This window comes from Pleuronectes platessa, chromosome 3, assembly GCF_947347685.1.
Source record: "Pleuronectes platessa chromosome 3, fPlePla1.1, whole genome shotgun sequence".
NCBI lineage: Eukaryota > Metazoa > Chordata > Actinopteri > Pleuronectiformes > Pleuronectidae > Pleuronectes > Pleuronectes platessa.
The window spans coordinates 10,457,700-10,479,303 of NC_070628.1; positions in this window are offsets into that span (position 1 = coordinate 10,457,700).

Genomic DNA, 21,604 nt, shown 5'->3' on the forward strand with positions numbered 1-21,604 from the left:
GGAGTAAACAGGCTCTCTGCAGCACAGGAGTCTTTCCATCAGGATGGAGTAACCCCATGGAGATCCTAGAGAGTTCTGAAGCCAGAGATGGTGAATAATAGAACAAAGTCAGAACGAGTCTTCTGAGGTTTCACTGCTCTTCATTATCCCTCCATCGCGTGGAGAAGGGATGTGAGAGAGAAAGATGGAGAGAGTGGTGATAGCTGCAACTGCTCCATCCATCCTAACTAAACTAGGGGGGGGTGGGGAAACGTTACCTGACATGTTTTTCATTTATCAAGTAAAACTCCCAACGAAAACCGCAAACGTAGCTTGAAAGACCATTTGGAATTGTAAACTCGCACAATGACAGCTCCAGGAAATAAGAGTCTGCAGTCGTTTGACACCATCCAAACCGAATCCAATGGAACTGAGGGCCCCTTCTCCTTCTTCTTCTCATTTTTTCTCTCTTCCCACCTATGAAAAATTCACCAGAGCCGCCCCCCCCTTCTGTTTCTCCTCTGTGCATCTCCAACACTGAGAACTGACATGCGGTAAACGGAGAAATATTCAAAGGCAGGCCGGGGCTGCCTGTCTCCCACAGGGGTCTCCTTTTTACCCCCTCACCACCGCTGAGGAATCAAACCTCTTTGGACGTCACAGAGGCCGATTGAAGTTCAGCGCCTGCTCTGGAGCGGTCCCTTGCCCGACGATGGCAGGCTTCATTAGGGCTGTCAGTCAGGCCCCTGTGACGGGGCAGCGCCGCAGGGCACCCTCAGGGCCCAATCAGCGCCGGGGTCCCCAGGAAAGGGCCATCAAACAACCCTATAAGACGAGGCTGTCACCCTGCATCGTGGAGCCTCACGCTCATCCCCCATTGATCACATGATTAATAGCTCGGCTCAACACTCTCAGCTCAGTTTTTTTTTTTAACTATGATGCAAAGCTTTGGTCTTGTATTTTTAATCATTGACTTCCCATTGGCTCCGGTATAGAAATGTGCACCATGGAAGCCTCTGTAGGAACAGTCCTATTGAAACTCTAATGATGAAGGAGAACCAAACTTCTCCCACAAACAGCTCCCCAGCAGCGGCAGTGGGAAGCAGGAGCCAGTTGTTATTTCTTGTATAATTTCAGCCTGCTTCTCTCAGTGTGTCGCAATTACAATGAGTCACATGATGCAATGAAAATAAATGAGCCAGTGGGCGCTCCTCTGTCCAACAATCTCAAATCTGGAACAATGAGATATCCACGAAATCACGGTACACAATTCAAATACAGGAGCAAACAAAACCCAAACAAAACAAAGTGAGCGTCTTTGAAGAGCGAAAAACTCAGACTGCCTGAGTTCCTTTCAACAATATACAGAGCGCAATATTCTCAGTACCAGTATGTTATTCAGAGCGTTCCTCCAAATATTTGGAGAGAAGGAGGAGAGATGAAACGGGAATAGAACAATGGGACTTTAGCCGTGTTATGGCGTTAGCGCACCTCGCCCCCGCCAGCCCTTTGTAGTGTGTGTTGTGTAGCGTCCGCGTCCCCAGTCAGTCCCCCCCGCTTGTTCTGAGTCCAGGTGGGGTCTCAGACCCCCCTCCGCCTATCTCACACACACCTGCTCCATCATTTACTCACACACACATGCACACATCTTTTTGTTTTGAGTCATCCAAGCACAGATTAAATACAGAGATGGGGCTGCTTTGCTGTTGAATCATTTTTTCAATTTAGCATTTTAAGCTTTTTTTTTTATTTGGTCATTTTATATCAGTACTTGAAAAAAAGACTGATGCATATCAACAGTGAATAACAACACTGTGACATTTCAGGGTGAGGAATTGAAAAGGAATTTTAGGATGAATAAATTCTAAGAATATGGATAAAAACTCCATCTTATAGAATCTGAGGTGTATTATATATATATATATATATATATATATGTTACATATACCGTATAATTAAACCCATATATTATTGATAATAAACAAGATCACTGCTGTCAAGTGCTGCAGTTATATAAAGAAGGATAAAGGGTGTTGCTCATTTATTGAAGCTCTCTTCTAATGTAAATGAGTGAAATCTAACAGCGATCAACTCCCGAAAGTTGGCCTGAAATTCGCCCTCGTTTCAGATGCCTTTCATATGAAGAAAGTTGCCCTTAAAACGACCAAAGGCATTTAAGAGTGGTAAGATATCAGATTAATTTAATACTTTAATCCCCCCCCCCACACACACACACACACACACACACATACACACCCACACACTTTCCCCCTCCCAATGTGCAGTACCAACACAGACCACTGGAGGATGCCTAGATATTCACACCGCTCGGGGAAAATGAAGTTGTTCAATCTGGAACAAAGAAAAATAAAATAATGATTTCTCTGTCCGATATTTGGCTTTGGGTACTGAGCGCTCCTCGTGTTCTCGGTAAAGGGCGATCATTAGCGAGTAGCGGGGACTGTAGACACCTTTTTATCTGGCAATCAAAGGCAAATAAAAATAAAAATAAACTAGGTCTGACCTATATTCACTCTGCAGCAGCATCCCAAAGGAACGACAGGTACTGGGGCATCGTGCACCCCCCCCCCAGCAACGCGCCAAGCCCTCACAGGATGCGGAGAGTGCACGTGAATAAGTAAATTATGATCGTAACCTTTCTACTCGCACATAAAGAGAAACACATCTCAAAACATGATCAATAAATTTAGCTATTCACTCCAAAATTTAAACCCGTCCTCCATCCTTTTTCGGGGGGGGGGGGGGGGGGGGGGGGGTCTCTGGTCAGCGTGTAGAGGCTGCGTCGGGTGGGGGGGTAATCCTCGGTGATCTGCCCTAATCTGTCACAGATACGCAGCTGAAGTGCAGAGAAACTGTTAGGGAGAGAGGAGAGAGAGAGGAGGGGGCGAGATTCAGGAGGGAGGCGGTGGTGGGGAAACTGGATTATGGCAGTACGTCTGCATTAACTCACTGGCCTTATCTTTTAAATGCTTTGCAAAAACAGCTTTGGCTTGTACACATGGGATGGGGCAGTGTACTGTACAAGCTCGGATGTAAGTGTGAACGCAGGCGTGTGTGTGTGTGTGTGTGTGTGTGTCTGTCATGTGAGCTGAGCTTATTTCACGCCAGCCATACAGGCATTGGAAATAAGTGTCCCCATTATAGAGAGGAGCACGCCCAGTGCCACCTTGTGCTAGTTCACATCTTTGCCTCCCCAACTCCCCCCGAAAACCTGGCAGCCATTCCCAAGGTGATTCAGTTTCCATTTCATCCCTGTAAAGTTACTCGATTGTCACACGTATCAAATTAGTCTTTGTTCTCATATCTGAGTTGTGCGCTCAAGACATAATTTTTCCTGTCGAAACCGCACGCAATTATGGTTTACACGGTTATCGTGGAAAAATAACTAATTGTTGGTTATTTCGGATGGAACTGTCTCGCATGTCGAGTCGCGCCCTGAGTTCGGAGGCTGGTTTACCCAGCAGCGCAGGAACACACACATCCTTCACAAGCATAAGCAGGCAAACACACAAATACACACACTCACACACGCACACACACACACTACAAAAAAAAAGCCTTCACAAACAACTGTTATAAAACTGATATGTGGATTGATAGTAGTTGCCGAAACTCTTCCTAACACAAACAGTGGGACGGCCCGGAGCACGCACAGTCCTGCACTCGTGCGGTCCCTCATCTCCAGTCATGGGAGGGTCACCCCTTTGGCCCTGAGAGAGACACTGTGAGGATGCTCTCATGTTTATGTTTGGGAGATTAGCAGTGATGAAAGAATGCCTTTTCAAGTCTGGGCTAGAGGGGCCTCTGTTCGATGCCCCACCCTTACACCATACGCGCACACACGCACGCACACACACACACTCCCTCCCTCCGCATGCACATACATATCTTGTATGTGAACCAAGGTCACATATGCACACATACAAAGGCGTCCCCGCTCATACAGACGTGTAATTGTTTTATTAATCCTGCACATTTTGCGCTATTGCCTCCATATGTTCACCACATCCAAAGAATTGCATTTGATTTGATTTTCAAGACTGCAGCAACATGTCTGACATTGATTCAGTCGTCTTCCGGTACGCCGCGCTGTACGTGGAAGCCACACTGACACTTCACCCTCATCTTTCCTCTTCCCTCTCATTTTCCCTTCATCATTGAACCCCACTGAAAGAGGCCCATTGTTCTTCTCGGCCTGTATGTGGTCTCTCCGTCTTTCTTTCTCTCTGGTTTCCCTTCTCCACTTCCCTCTGTCTCCCTCTCGCAGCCATATGTTTGGCGCTCTCTTGTGTTTCTTCATCTCCTCTCCTTGTGGTGTCATGGATTATAATGTGGCTTATTCATTTTTCGGGGGGTTCCCAATGCCCATGCCAGTGGACGGGCCCAACACTCTGGATCTGCCTTGTCATTATCCCTCCCCACCAAACCAAACAGAAGAAGGTATGAGGTTTGAAGCTGTCTGTCTGTCTCTTTCGGTTGTGGACTGAGATTAGGGGATCTCTCAGTTTGAGTGGGCTGCATGCTCGGGCAATTTGCTTCCCATTAGTTGTAATATAAAGCAGGGTTTGTCCAAAACAAAACACGATTGTAGCTGAAGCACTTACCGCTGCTAGGCCTCTCCCAAAAAAAACTTATCTAAAAACGACTGGCTCACAGTCCCATGATCCTTTTCACTCTTGAACTGTTTCATTGTCTGAAACGCATCAATCACAGGTTTGTTTGACCAGGTATTACAGGCTCTATTGTGTAACCGCTCTCCTTTTATGTAAAGCTGATTCTGTTTTCTTTGGCTCATTGACAGAGTCCCACGTGACAGTTTCCCTCACTGCTGAGATTCATGCTTTTGGGAACAGCTCATACTCGACACTGGAGTTTATGCTTGTCTTTAAACTGACTAAACACTTTGATATTCCCCGGTTTTATTACCCAGCGTGGTGACTGTATCCAGCTCCCTCCTTTGTTGTCCTGGCAAGAAAACCGTTCATTCATCAAATGCTTGGAACCACACATGTAATTGGAGTTTTTTAGTGTGATTACTGATTCTGGGGGGGCCCCGGCTGTTGTGAGGCAAACTCCCTCAGGTCTTACCTACTAAAAAGTGGAAAGCACCTATTCCAGGTAACGTCAGGGGAGAGGTGTGCTGTTGGAATGTCCTGGAAACTACTTAATTAAACATTAGGCTGGATGATAGTCATTATCTCCTGATTGGCTTGATAATGATCACTGGCAGCCTCCGTCCCCCTTACCAAGAGAGCAGGGGAGAGCAGCAGGTAAACAGACGGATGAAGCGTATAAAAAGAGGGGAAAAAAGATGAAAAGCTTGTGTAGAAGCCGCGTTAGTGAGCAGTGAACCTGGAGGCACTGGCCTGGCTGCCTGCAAGAAACTCGATACAGCCTCTGTGGCAGCTGCCGACACTTCTTGATGTGAGGTTGTGGAACCAGTCACAAACTATGGGACTGTGTTGTGGCGGTGTAGGGTTGGGGTTGGCATGCTTATCCCAAAAATGCTGCCAGGCAAACGTTACACCGTCCTCCATTTTTAGAATTGTTAACGCGCGGATCAAATTGCATTCCAAAGTGCCCTTCCCTCCGAGAGTGAGCCGTCTTGTGTGTGTTGTGCGCCCGCTGTCAATCACTGTCGCCGCGCTCGCAGTTAGCGACACGGAGGAATGTGATGTCACCGGGATTTGACCTGCATCAGTGCGCCCTTAACGCAGATCGTTAACACTCCATACGTCAGGCAGCCGGCTGGCACGGCGGTCTGCCTTCTCCACTGCAGCAGAACACTCCTCCATTATTTGTCTGCGGCTCCGAAACAAGGGCACAAACATATTGACTCAATCAACATTGTTCTCATGAAACTTGTATGACCAGACAAATAAACATCCTGGATGTATTACACAGTATGTGCCTCAATGTAAAGCCTATAGAGTGATCAAAGCTTTAGTGTAAGGAGCTGGTCCATATGCTGAGGCAGGATATGTGAAGAGGTTTGTTGATGTATATGTACAATATTTGTTGTACAAGAGGAGCAGATGGCACTACCGTTGACCCTCCGTGTGTCTTCCTGTCCCCTAGCTGAACCACAGCGTGAGGGGGCCCTTATCTGGTCAAACTGGGCGGTGGGGAGGGGAAGGCTTTGAAGGCACGCTTGTGTGGCGATGCAATCAGGCAGACTGCTGTAGGGCCGCAAAAACACACTCCCACCCTCCCTCCCCGACTCCCCCCGTACCCCTCTTTGCCCTTCTGCTGCTGCTCACCACCGCACGGCGACGCCTGCACAGAGCGCACCGACGCTCCCTAAGCAGCAGCCTCCCCAGACCGGCATTGGGAATTATGCGAGTATCACGTAGAGTCCTTTCCATTCCACTCAATCAGTAGGACACATCTCCAGGAGAATCTTCAAGTGATAAAACACTTACTGAAACCCAAGGGATTCGTTGCAAATTTTCCACCCTGGACAGAAAAACAAATAGAGATTATCTGGAGAGACAATATGATCCCAGTGGTTTTGCTACCCTCTGCATGGAGGACAGAGATAAAGCCTCTCAGATATCAAGTGCAAAAAAAATCTCAGGGCCGTTGAGATGGATAACACGCAGAGTAGAGTATTGGACGTAGCCACAGTTTGTATAAATGTTTAAGTCCGCTGTCAAAGACACATAATGTCTATTTGTGTTGGTGTTGGATGGTAAAGTGGGAAAACGGTCGTCTTGGAGCTGTCATTCCGGTAGTAGGGAACGTTTGGTTGCAGAATCTGTCTTTGGCTGAAGAAAGCTACCGCTTCCCCTTCTCATGTGGTCATGTTCGCAAAAATGTATCCCAGCTCCCCTCATATTTTTCCAATTATTACTCGTGCTTTAAAAGACATAATTTCATCTCGCTAACCACTTTGATGCTTTCATCTCCAGCTAATATGTTCCACACTAGCATTGTAACAACACCCTACCACTCACAGATATTGATTTGGATTAGGCTCTGTCACGTTCGGGTATTGCGTAAATGAGGTTTTTTCTCCCCCTCCTTTATTCTCCCCTCACTCATTTTTTGTTCCCTCTCTCCCTGTCACATCTCCATGCTGCCTCCTCACAGGCCCTTTGATGTGCCTGCTTTAATTTGGAGCTTAATGGAATCTGTGGCACTGCTGCGCCTATCAGTGGCAGCATCACAGATCCCAGGGTTCATTGCGGTATATGCCTCCGTTCTGGTGAGTGGGTGTCAAGATAGCCGTGAAACAATGAAGGAGGGCCTGTAGCCCTAGGAGACGAACTGCATTCCCAGTGCAGATCCCAGTGTATCGGAAGCCCGTGCCAGGGTTGTTGCCAGTGTGTCACTGGAGGAAGTCCCATCTGTAGCTCAGCGTTACAAACAACTGTTGACCTAATGGCGACGAAGAGACAAAGCATTAAGCCATTTTGTTCATATATAACATGATTCATTAATGCAGGGGTGTCCAAACTTTTATCCCGAGGGCCACATACAGAAGAAAATACGATGGTCTGGGCCACTCACGCCGCCACGCCCCCCTGCCCAGGAGCGGACTGTTGACAATCGCGTCGCTCAGGGCGGCGGGGCGTGACGGCCTTAACTGAGAAGTCCAATACAGTGGGCCATAGTCCATTACATTACATTTCATTTCGCTGACGCTTTTATTCAGAGCGACTTATAATAAGTGCATTCAAGATGGATATAAAATGGATGGCAGGCCGCAGATGGCCCGCGGGCCGTAGTTTGGACCACCCTGCATTAGTGCATATGAGGTCAATGAATACAATACAAATGTATCCAATAGGCAATACATGGAAAGAAATGTACAACTCATAATGGCATCAATAACAACATAAGTCATCATAACAGCTATAATAACAATCATTTTGCAATGTTGAATTTTTAGATACTGACTTTAAGTTTAAGCCCTTGATTTCACACCACATCTCTTTCTCCCTGTATTTCCTATCTGCTCTATCTGTAAAAAAAGTTAGTAAAAAACCCTAAGTGGAGCGGATACCTCTGACAAAGCCACACAGTCACCTTAAATTCAATCAAGCTGCACCATAGTTGCACACTCATCGATATCAGTCTTCTAAACATGCCTGATTCTTTTCCCTTTAAGGTCTCTGCATTATTTCTTGAGAAAGTTAATTTCTGGGTTTTTCCGTGGCCCCGTTCCCCACCTCTCCACCAAGTTTCCATAAAATCAGTTTATTAGTTTTTGTGCACTGACTCGACAGCTTCATGTGAGTCCGGAGACGTTAAAAACAGATTGCTGATTTATCTGCTTGACACTTTACATTCTCCTGCTCCTTGGTCTTTGCCACTTTACTGTAGATCACACATTATCTCTAACTCCTACCATTGGCCTTCTTTGCAGTGGATTTATTTCTACAGGCCAAGAAAGCTGTTGAAGTAAAACTGATAATTTCGACCATCAGTGTCTGGCTGACCAGAGCCCAGCATGTGCGACTGAACCTAGAGGAGATGTCAGGGATTTAACACAGTGCAGTCCAGACTACAACCTTCAATCCATGGGGGTTGTAAATCAAAGCAGGTGGTTTCCTCCCCAAAAAAACTCTCCACAGGATGCAGTGCTCGGGGGCAGCGGGTTATGAGTGAGCGATGATAAAAGTACGGCCATAAATCAATTCTCCATCCTTATCAAAGGCATATTTCAATCGCTGTATGTATCGTTTAACTAGAATGCTAGTTAAAAAAAAAAGGAGTTGGGAAAGAGAAGGAACTTCCATGTGTGTGTGGAAAGAAGACAGGATCTGGGATCTGAGGTCTGAGGGAAATACGCCCTCAGCCATGCATTTGTACCGTATTCAAAGACACTGGCAGTCATGTTCAGACAGTTTGCGAGCAGGGGGAAATCCCCCCGATACAGGGGCCTTCATCTCTCCTCACACACTCAGCTTAATGAACTCTGCTGCATGTAATGGCACATACAGGAGCTGTGGTGGAGGTGCTTCGCCTCTGTCTTTCATCCATGTGTGTATTTGATGTGAGCATGCTAGATCATTATGTCGGAGGGGAGAGTTGTTTATGGCTGTAAGGAAGATTTTAAGTGTTTTTAGGTCAAATGTAATCATCAGTATTAATACACTTTTGTTTTATATCAACTACAAGAGAACTTTTTCGTTTGACACCCCAGGAATGGAGACAGTGTGGATACAACCGATTCCAGTTTATTCAAAATAAGAGACATGTATGCACACAATCTCTGAAATGTTAATGCTAACTCATTTAGGGTGCAGAAATATGAATATGAATGCAGCAAGTTTAACTGCTGGTAAGTAATTGAGTTTCCCAGTGTACAGATATTGAATCTCGCCAAACATTTCAGCGATTTTGCTCATGTACATTTCATATTTCAACTGTAGAGCAATTAATTCTATGAAACAGGCTCCATTTCTGTGGGGTTCAGATTAAAACATTCTTCTGAGGCTGTTTTGATGGGGAAAAAAAGTATTATTACCAGCTCCTGCATTTATTTGATGTTTGACAACTCCTCATACAAAGACATATATTGTATTTGACTTCAATGCAGTTCAAAGTAATACATCTATATATAAATATATATATATTTGAAATCGCTGACAGTGGTTTGAATACTCCTCATGCAGATCAAAACCGAAAAGTTAAATCTTAACTTTGGTCAAACTCAAATTCCAATACACCCACAGGCGTGTAAACAAGATTTGCTTGATTTGTGCTACGTAGCCTCTCTGCTACATCAAGGTAGAGTCAGTCAGTCCGAACCGACTGCTCTCGCCTCAGTGAGCTCTTGCTTCCCGTCATCCCTCTCAGGTCGGTCTGAAAGAACGCAGTGACATTTAAGAGCCATGACGATAAGGGCACATGGGAATACCATGAAGCAGTTTACTGGCCGCTGGACCACGCTCTCTCTGGGCTTTGATGTACCGACATACACAGCCTTAGTCAACTCTGGGCTGAACTGTTTGCGCTCCTGCTCGTAAATCGATGTGTGTAACGAAGCCAACAATGAAGCAGCTTTAGCCGAGCCGCGCGAGCTGTCTGTTCCATTCAAATCTGACAGATGAGGAGGTTGTGGAGCCGCAGCCCCGGCTCTCTTGGCCCTACCTGTGCAGGAGAAGCCTCTCCCTGTGATGTCTGTCTGTAAATTGACTTGCCTTTTCAGGCTTTGACCCTGATGTCTGATGTAAGACCGAGACACCCACACATCAAAGGAAACGGGGGGGGCGGGAGAATGGATTTCTATTTTGGAAGAAATATTGACTTTAGGCAATGAAGTGATGAGGCATCCAGCTTTTGCATCCTGTGTGATATTACAGGATCTTGAAATTGATTTTTCTCTTTCAATTAAACTATCATCAACTATCATGAAACGGATGCAGTGTTTTTGATTGCCGAGCATGAACTGCATCTGTTTTGCATTATTTGGCAATGTCTCTGGGATGGATATAATAGAAGTCTAATAAGAGGCGTATTGTGGCTTCATAAGCTCTGAGGTTTGAGCGCAGGTCCAGTGTCACGGGGAGACAGATGTGAAAGATGTGTGAAGAAGATGAGCAGATGAAAAATCTGAAAATAGTGAAAACTAGTAGAGCACATTCCACCGCTGAGTCCCAACAGTCAATCTCAAATTCATGTTGCACACACACAGACATCAGCCGCCTAAATATGCCAGATTTTTTTTTTTGTCAAGTTCCATAAATTATTCCCTGAGGAATTGTCAAAAAACAACGTCTCTCACAGCGTTAAAGAAAGTGCGAATAAGGATCCTGGATCTGCACCGCCTTCCCTGACCCATGATGCATACTTCCACCAAGTTTAGTAGTAATCCATCCAGTAGTTCTTAGTTAACCTTGCTTCTCTCATATACAGATATATTTAAACATATTAATATTAATCATATATTTATGTGTATATGTTAATATTACTGAGGCATTAATATGTCAAAAGTTCTCTTGCAGGTTGAGATTTAAGTCATTTTAACTACTTATTTTACTTTGGGGCAGTTTAATATTAAATATCAAATATTACATTATTTATATAATTATGTCATAACTACAATTGTCATAAAAGTGTGATATTTATTATTTTATTACTCCAGAAAGTAGAAGAGTTGAAGTATAAATTTGTAGCAAATAGAAAAACCCGTTACTGAAGTACATGTACTAAGAATGTTACTGGTAAATAATCTTAAACTCACACTTTAAACTTAATATATATATATATATATATATATTCATGTCTACACACACTCACACACCTACACACTGAGGTTCTTGAACAGGCCTCATCTCCTCCTGCGTCAGTGTCAACACCCGAGACCCAGAGTCACGAGAGACAGAGGCCACCTGCTGCTCCTTCTGCAGGCCAGCATCAACATACCTGCACAGCTCTGGGACTAGGACATCAGGGCAAAGACACACAGTCACCCACACACACACACACGCATGCACACTACAGGTGCTGATTTCAGAACGATTGGTTTTGCTGGGTTCCAGTAAAGACTTAGTTTAGAGGAGCTGTGGTGAGTCACACTGCCAGGAAAGGCTGAATGTGCAGCCTCATTGTTTATGTCTTTTTAATTTGCAGTTAGCCAGCACTCCACTTTTTTTTATGTTTAAGTCACGGCCACGAAATATGTTGACAATTTGGTAACAATTGACATGTGACTGTCCAAAAACAACAGGTTTTCATCTCAGTAAAGGGTTTTTCTCTATTTTGGGCTCAATGTCTGATGAAGCACCTGAACCAGTTCGTAGAGTAATTAAAAGGAGTGGTTAGACTGCAACCGCCCCCGCATGTGTCACGAGACGCACACACACACACACACACACACGCACTCTGTCAACGCCAAAGCTCCACGTGATGAGACTTCATAGAAACGCACACACACAAACGAGTACACACGTCTAATGGTGCAGCCAAAGCTCCTGATGATCTTTGTTGAGAAAAGTTTGTTGAGACTCTAGAGCCGTCTTCAAGGTTCAGTCAGCCGCTGCGCTCAGCGAGGAGTTTGCGGGATGGAAAAGCATTTAAGCTGGATTCACAGTGGGGATCTCCACAAAGCGCACTCAGAAGGCGGCAAGACCAAGTATTATACAGCTTCCTTTGAAGAGTGGGAAATACCAGTTGTTATGTTTCCCCCAAAATAAGCAGCGCGGCACACTGTGGGTTTGTACCTTCAATTTTTCTCCTTGTTCAAATAAAACTAAACATGGGGGGAAATGCAAACACACACACAGCCATGCATGAGCTCACAGGAGAACCCTTAGATTCAGGGGCCGGGTGTAGAGACGAAAGAGCCTCAGTGATTTACTGTACTTGTGCACACATACACACACTACACATGCATGGCAAACCACTTCCTCACCCCTCACCACTAACTGGAGTGTAGCAGGCTGAGAGTTATGTCCCTCCTCTGACTGCTCTTCTCGTAATCAGCGGCTGGCTGCAGCCTCCGCCGCGGCGCTGCCTTGCTCAGGAGCCTCGAGGAAAACAGACACCTGTGAGGTGGGCTGGCTGGCCTGCTGCCAAAACAGAAAACAGATGTGAAAGCTAGTACCTGTGAAGGCGTCACACTCCAGTGCAAACCATACACACCAACACTCACACACACACACACCAAATAGGGAGGATAATTCCCTTGGCCACATGAAAGCAGGAGGCGGTGGGCAGAGCGCCAGGCAGCGCTACCTGGAGACAAAGGAGCAGCACCTCTGGGGGGGTTTGATGTTCATCTGGGATTCAACATGCTGATGGATCCTGTCTGTGAGGGGGAGAGAGGGAGTTTGGGCTTGTGTGTGTGTGTGTGTGTGTGTGTGTGTGTGTGTGTGTGTGTGTGTGTATGTGTGTGAGTCTGTACGCAGATGCATATATTTGAGCCTTCAAGCAATGTGTGCTCCCAGCATGCTGCTGCTCCGTAGTCTGCAATTAATCTCTCCGACATCAGGCCTTCCCCCCGGGGGGGCAGATTTCTCTCTGCTGCTACTGATCTCCGCCGCACAGCGGGCCCGCGGGCATGTGGGCGGTCTGAGAGCTCACCCAGTCTACTCAGACAGGAGGGGATCCACCTGAACACAGGGAGGGACATCTCACAGGCGGCTCACCTGCCTTGGCAGCACAGATAGCTGAGATTAGTTTTGATTGTTGGCTAATTAAGTGTAAGAAAGCCCTTAAAGTTATGTTAACATATTTATTTTCCTCATTTCCGTCTTCTCTTATGGGGACGGTTGTCATTATAACTGACCTACTTTGTTTAAAGTACAAATACAAATTAAATACTTTCTTTAAAACTCTGTCCCTTCAAAATGTGATTTCTATTTTTAGGATCTAAATCAGACTTTACTTTGATGACAATGCATTTTGACATTATCCAGTGGGTTCTAAGACGACTGAGCCCCTCCAGCGTCTGATGGTGTCTCGGCTCTGAGCTGCAAACGATTCGACATCAGAATCTCCAGGACTGGAGGCACAAAGTTTTAAAAGACAAGTTGTACTTCAATCTGTATAGAGTTATACATGTTTGTACGTTAAAGGTTATATGTTATATTCTGAAAATGTAACACAATCACATGTTAGATCATCACTGGCTATACAATCACATCGTATCGGGAAAACTGCTGTTGAATTGAATCAAAATTAATCCATAATATTTACTAATGTTAGAAAAAAGCCTCTTTAATGATGCAATTAGGCTATTCTGTTTTTTGGCTGTAGATAATTCTTATTTTCATCATCTATAAATCTGCCAGTTTCTTGATCAATTTATTATTGTTTTGCCTCACAATGGTAAAAGATGTTCTTCATAGCTGCAGGGCCTGAAGAAACATCTTCATCTTGGGTTTGTTTGTTTTGTCTTGAGCGGTAGTAAGAGGATTAATCAATTAGTCAATTGACATCAAATTAATTAGTAATTACTTTGATAATCAAATATCTGTTCATAGTTCCAGGTTCTCAAATCTTAGAATTTGCTGTCGTTGGTTGAACATAATAACATTTTATAATGGACATTTTGAATTGATTATAATATAGCATATTACGACATTTAATCATTTAATGTATCAACGAAAAATAACATTCATTAATAATAATAAAATGAATCTTCCTTGTTTGTTCTGTCAACTTTTCAAAAACCTCAAGATGTTAGGTTTAATATCAAATAATTTTACAAATAGTAGATAATTAATTGATTATTTGACCACTTGTTTCTGCTCTACTTTTACATCTATGGTGTGAGATACAGTAGCTGGCAACAGGGTGATCAATACAATCTGATCCAACTGTCCACAAACTGTGGTTAAAGGTCGCTCTGGCATCATGAAAAATACCTTTTCAGTGTTATGTAATCCAAACAAAAACCAGGGAGAAACGATGACGCTGTGGGAACCATTGCACCTCTCAGCCTCTTCAGCCTCGTGGGTTTGCTGCTCACACAGGTACGTTTGAGTGATGGCACCGATGGAGGCAGCCGTGCCACTGCTGCTGATGCTGCCAGTGCCAGATAATCCCGTGTTTGTGTTTGCATGTGTATACCGACACATGCACAGTGTCACTCCACATCAGTACAAAGAACCTGTGATGTGAGGATTACCACATAGAAGCTACACGGTGCTTTGGGTTCCATGCGGCGGGACTACGGCTGGCTGCTGCGCACCACCGCCCTCTGCACTGTCCTAATGATGTTGTCTGAGCACCGAGGGGCGGGGATGTGAGGGGGGTGCGGAGGGAGGGAGGGAGGGGGTGCAGGGGAAAATGGGGGAGGGAGGGAGGAGATGGAGGGGTGTTACTTATCTCCACCGCTCGGCAGCATTTCTCTTAATTAAAACTCCTATCTGTGTCTTTGAAGTTCATAATGAGTCAGTTTGGTTACGCGGAGGAACAGGGAGAAAATAAGGCCAGGACTGATATTTATGCTGTTATTTCTCCACCTCTGATTCCTCCTGGTATTCAACACCACGCTGAATGTGTGTTACTGTGTATTACGTGCTGGGAGCGAGCGTTGTTGTGTTTGTCGTTGAGTCTCCCATCAAGCTATTTACATGAAAACAACCCTAGAGGAGCCACGGTGTAAGAAATGAGGCCGATAAAGAAAAAGGAGCTATACCGCTGCTCATTTTTCATTATGGGACGTGAATGGGTTTAATCTTATCACTGGCTGCTCCTCACAGCTTGTGCTGATCTCTCTCTCTCTCTCCGCACACTCCTGCTTTCACAGGCCTTTCAGATTACAGTCAAATATTACAGCCCGTGACCAATCTCCAATTAACCAAATGTTGTAGGGGTATAGTATCACCCTTGGCTCCTTTCATGCTCCTTTAACGTCTTTTCAAGGGGCTTGAATATTTTTCACTGCTGCACTATGAAACATCATTCTGTTAAAGCCTCCTTACTCTTGCGCACAGCACACAACCAATGGAAGCTTAACCTAAATAAATCAGTCTTCCTGTAATGTATGCCAAATCAGCTCGGGAATAATTGAACCCTAAAAATTGTGTAGCAATCAAGTAAATTACCACAACATCCCTCTTTTGAAAGGCTGACCAAGGAATTTTCGTGTCTCTAATTTTCGCCACAAACTACCAGGCATAATCGAGCGTTAAATGAGCTGATCTTTTGACAACGGGGTCTACATGCACTTTTTGCTGGTTTACATTCATCTCCTTTGTGTGTGTGTGTGTGTGTGTGTGTGTGTGTGTGTGTGTGTGTGTGTGTGTGTGTTTTGACGTGCTTTGGCAGTGGCATCGCTGTGATGGTTTTTATCTCCTTGTTCGTGTGTTTATGCGTCACTATCGTGATCATAAGCCTGTCCGTGTCAGCGGTTCAAAGCACATGGGAAAATAATTAGAGTCTAAAAAGTCGGAGCATTACGGGCAGAATTAAGAGAAGCCGACTGCTCCAGTGATGACAAGATGGAAGCTGGTTTGCCTGACACTTGACGTTGAAGGACAGATTGATGTCTCTCCGGCTGTGATATGATCCTTCATCATTCCCAAACTGACAGTCTGATTTTCCCTTGAGTGTCCCCCCCATCCCCGCCCCCCCCCCCCACCCCTTGGGAATAACCTGAAAACTTCCTTTTACCTTCACTTCTCTCTCTCTCTCTCTCTCTCTCTCTCTCTCTCTCTCTCTCTCTCTCTTTCTTCAATTCCTCAGACCTTGCATCCTCCCTGTTTTCCCTCCAAGAAGAGAAATCTGACCCTTTTATGTCCCGATAAACTGGATGCGAGACTCCAGATAGCATGTTATTTATTTCTCCATCTTTTTCTTAAGTGGAGAGTAACTTCAAAAAGACCAGATAGTGTAGAGCACCTTCCGTTTGATGTCACCAGGGACAAATATTGCAGCTGAGATGGGTGTAAAGTTTAGAGAGGGCGAACTGAAAAGCTCAACATGAGAGAGACTGTAAAAGGTTTGCTATGATATCAAATTGTGTCTTTGTGTTGTAAAATGAGTTGATTTATATTCCTGATATGAGTCCATTCGTGGCACCGGAACAAGCTGTAAACACAACATCACTGTTAAAAAACGTTTCCCATCATTATCTTGATTCAATATCCAGCAGGCATGCAGCATTAATATGAGGTCATGTTTCTTGCCATCAGTTAATTGAAGTCCAATGTCGAATCTACTTTTACCTCTGTTTTGGTCTCCTCCAGCTTCAGAGGGAAAGATCTGCCTCTTTCATGGCTTCTTGATGTATGCCTGCTATGGCTGGAAATTACACTGTGAGAGCAGTGAGAGGGAAGCAAAACCAGAAAGGGTAAGAATAATTCACAAGTTTTTTTTTTATCAAATTCTTATAGGAAAGAACTAATTCATAACGATAACTGTTTTGATTATAGGGAGACCCTGTGCTAATGGTACACTTTTAGGGGGGAACTATATATATTGTTGCTTTCTGCATTGAAAGTAGTAAATACAACACCAGCAGCAAACAGACATAAAGGAGAGTAATTTTTGGACATCCTAATGAAGTCTTGCTTAGTAAATCTTTGGCAGACATCACAACATGCAAATATTTTTTGTCGCGAGTAAAGAGGTTTCCTACTCTCCCTAGAGGATTTTTTACCCACATGCCTCTTTGCAGATACTTTCAAACTCTGAGATAATTGTCTGCTGTCTTTTCGTGCACGGCACAAAAACGTCAGCAGACCTGGCCTGATGCATGAGCAAACCAAGTGCCTGGTCAGGGGCCCCCTGGCCATGGAAGGGCCCCCAAGAGAGCTTGAAACAGAGCGGCCCTATATGCTCACTATATGCAAGTTGTGTAGGAACTGCTCCCCCCTCGCTTCAAAGTAAACATCAATGTACATCAGATGCAGTGTTCTTTGCGCAATCCTACTGACAAACTGCAAACTTTAAATAATATATGAATACTTCTTTGATTTGAATGTACTCCCCACATACAGTACAATCATTTCCTTGTTCTTCAGCGCAGTGAAACCAAAATCAAAGAGTCCACAAATTGCTCTGTAGGGACCTGCAGCAGGTGATAAAGATCAATACAACTTAACTTAAAAAATATTGATTTGTGCAGCTAAAATGTAGGATCAAGTTTAAGCTGAAAATGCCAGGTAAAGCTGCAGGAGCCGAGGAAAGCAAAGTGAAGATGTTTTTTTATCATTGATATCTCAGAGGCCAAGGCTGCGGCTGATACCAGACTCTCCAGCACCTCTATTACTGACACACACAGCCCGGGGCCTGGAAATTGGCTTTGTGTGTCCAGAGGCAGAATTCATTGCCGCATCTTGAGAAAATGCATCTGCGCGGACACAGAAGTCCTCTTCAGGTCTGAACCTTTGATCCTGAAGAGACCCCCACCTTCCTTTTACCCCTCAGATACTGGCATCAGTGTAATTGAAGATCATTACCAAGCCACAATGCAACCCTCTCAGCGGCCGTCTCCATAATGGAAATGAATTGTGCGGCGCGGAGCTGCTCACAACAGCCCGAAAATGGAAGCCAAAAGGTAGAAGGAGCGAGGGATGTATTCCAAATTGAAATGAAGTGGAAACATCCCGTCCGCGGTGCCATTGGTTAGCCAAGGAGCCGAAACGAGCAAGATTACTGGCTTACATTTGTAGCTCCTCAGTGTTTTTTTGTTTTGTTTCGCTGAAGTGGGGTGGTATGGGGGGGGGGGGGTTGGTGGGGGGGGGTTGGTGGGGGGGACGTGTGTGCACTTCAAAAGAATTTGTAACAAACCTAATTCATCCGAAGCGTAGGATGAGCTGGTAAGAAAGATGAAAGATGAAAGTGAGTTGGCATGGAAACAGAAAGCACATCAGTGCTCTGGCACACCAGAGGGCCGCCCGGGCTGCACGTTGCATTTTTGCGGGAAAGGATCCAGAGAGGCTTTAAGTGCTATCATGACCTTACAAACAAAATTAGCCAATTATGACTAACAAGGGTCCTCAATTTCCACTTTTTTCATGAGACCGTGCTTATCATGTTTTTCTCTATTTTTACCCAGGCCTATAATCTGGAGCATAGAATCAACATTTTGGTTACACACCTTCCAGAATATTCGCTCCACTGCCTGTTGTGTTGGCGCGTGCTGATCAACGGGGGAGCCCAGCCAAACATTTCCAAAGCACTTAAAAAAGCTCGCTCCGTCTCAGTTTCACACTTTCTTTCAACCTCTGGCTGTCCCCATCTTTGTTGTTATCACTTTTCATCTTAACCCAGACCCAGGTGAGGTATTAATTGGAAAGCAGTGAGAAACCATATATCTTTTTTTCTCTCCATTTGATCTCGGGAAGGGGAATTCCACATGTTGCTACCGCTGAGACCTCCAGTGCTGCCGTTGCTGTCACTACACACACACACACACACACACACGCACGCGCATGCACACACATGCCGGCCTGGAAAGCGACGCAAAAAAAAACACCCTCACGAAAGTCAGCATAACACAAAAGAGCTGTGAGAGCTCGGGGAAAAAAAGTTTTTCTGCTAAAGCAGCATTCACAGAACAAACGCGGCCCAAGTAAGACAACAACATTAAAGTAGACAATCATTTCCAGAAAAGCAAACATTGTACAAGACTGTTGCCCCCAAACATTTGTGGTCTGAACATGTGAAACAAAGAGGGCTTTTAAACAGGTAAACCGCCAGGACACCGTGTTTACCTTTTCATGTTCTCTCTGCGCCGAGCAGTTTGATCTTTTTCTCCTGTATATCCCGCAGTGTCACAAACACAATGCAGTGTCTCGCAGCTTCAAAGGCCCATCGGTGACAGGTTCGGGGGGAAAAGATCAAATATTCATTTCCAAGACACCGAGTGGAAATTTAAATGCAATACAGTAAAAAATAGGAAAAGGCCTGCTTGTGTCTCTCGTGACAGAGACTTGCTGTAGAGGTAGAACCTTTGGGCTCTCTTTTGTGTGTTTTATTTTTTATAAACATTGTTCAATGTGATGACAAAAGCAGTTTTTTTCCTTTAGGAGAGCTGCATACTTAAAATGACTTCTTTGTTTGACAAACAAACAAACAGACGGACTGAGGGGCAGATTTTTCCGATTTTAATTGTTTCTTCCATCTTAAAAAATGTTTTTCAGCCCTTTTACAAAACCTCGGGGTTTCTCACTCTTCACTGAAGCCGACTTTGTTCGTGAAGATTGCAGATTTTGTTTTGCCCTTAATTAAAACTTTTCAGCTTATTGCTTGTTATGACACCGAGCGTTCAAATCATATTATCATAATAACTGGCAATCCTCTCTCAACTCACTTTCAGCTCGCTGCTTACATCAACACAATATTCCTGTGGGTTTCCGTGGCACACCCAGCGAAGAGCTAATTGAATTAAACTGCATTAATATGACATATTATACGTCTGTCCTTCCAACCAAAGATGAACATTACTCTCTAATGCCCTCATGTTTACGATTATATGGGAAATTGATTTCAGCTCTTGAAAGAGATGTGTTTTATCCCATCATTCAAACGGCTCTCTCATGGTTGTTTGTTTACAGCGAGTCTCGTCCAAATCCTAAATAAAAACACATAGCAAACATATGCAAAAATTCACACAGCAGGTTCTATACCAATTCTCAGCAAACACCCCTTTTTTTAACTTCTTCTAGAGAGCAACTTAATCTCTCCCCTCGGAGCCGGGTTGTCAACTGAAATATGGGCGGACTGTGAACCAATCGCAAGCCGAGCGTTTCATCAATATGACAACGATAACAACGGGGCTGACCTAGCCAAGCCTCCGAAGAAGAAGAAGAAGAAGAAGAAGAAGAAGAAGAAGAAGAACTTCAGAGGCGGGAGGAGGAGCCGCCTCCACTCGTGTTGAGTGTGTGAAGAGGTGGAGGGCTTTAGTGGATTATTGTGCTCCCTGCCTGGCTGGCACACGCAAGGGAGTGTCTGATCCGAAAATCAGAATACGAGGAAGATCCGTCACTGCCGTCATTGTCTTCCTGGTGAAGCGTCTTTGTATCAGTGTGTAGCATCATCGGTCGCACACACGCTGAAGATCTTGGTGATGGTTCTGATGAATTCATTAGAAAAGCAAACAAAACAACAGAAAAGCCTGTACAAAGATTACCTCCACTGTTTTTAATGCCATCTCCTCTATCTCACTTATCTTTCCCACAAACGCACCATATCGTCCCCGTCTCCCCTCCCTTTACATTTTGTGTATGTGTGGATGCGTCTGAAATGAGAGCGACGACTCCAGCAGCAGGGAAAGCGGAAGAGAGACCAGCCGGCACATGTTGAAAGGCATGGCTGCTCTTTAATGTGGCTCCAGCTCGGGAGTCCTGGGCCTAATGAGGTGCTGTGGAGCTCTGCTGCTCCGTCGCTCCCGTCGCCTACACACCGCCAGCCCACACACTGCCACTGCTGCACCATCCAGGATCATTAAGGAGATGCTCCCAAATTCCTCAAGGGACCCCGAAGAAAAAAGAACAGAGAAAATCCCCCCAGAAGAAAAAAGAAAATGACAGCCGTCAAGATTGGCAGACATTGAGTTTGGTTGAGAAGTGACGCTCCATTTGCCAGCAGCCACACCCTACAGCCAAAACACACACACACACACACACACACACACACACACACAAAGCCGAGAAATGACCCACACTCTTTAATCACAACATAATAATAAATTCACAAAAGTCTGAGTGATACAATGCACAACTACACATTCATTTATATATATATTGTTAAAAATAGGAAGTACAAGGTCAAACTGGGCAGCCATGGCTTAAAGGACATGATCATTATGGAATGAACAATTTGGAGGTTTCATGAAAATGTTCTCTCTAGGCACTTTTCTCACCTTCCTTGTTTGGTCCAGTCCATAACAGGTGTGAAAAGTGCCTCACACCAACGGATCAAAATGGAACAGACCATAAGAGTCTGTCTCAGTCCGGGTCAGACTGAGCCGTGGTGTGTGGCCTGTTTGCAGTTTGAAAATGTTCTTGAACAGGTCAGACTGTCAGACAATCCGTTGCATTCAAACTGAGACAACAATTAACAATAGAAGGAGGAAAAGAAGTGGAAGCGGCTTCACAGGATTGCTTGCAGTCTTTGACTCAGATTATATAAGGTTTGAACAATGAGGATGTTCATGTGGCACATTCACACTCGTGTCATGCACTGCTCCTGAAGG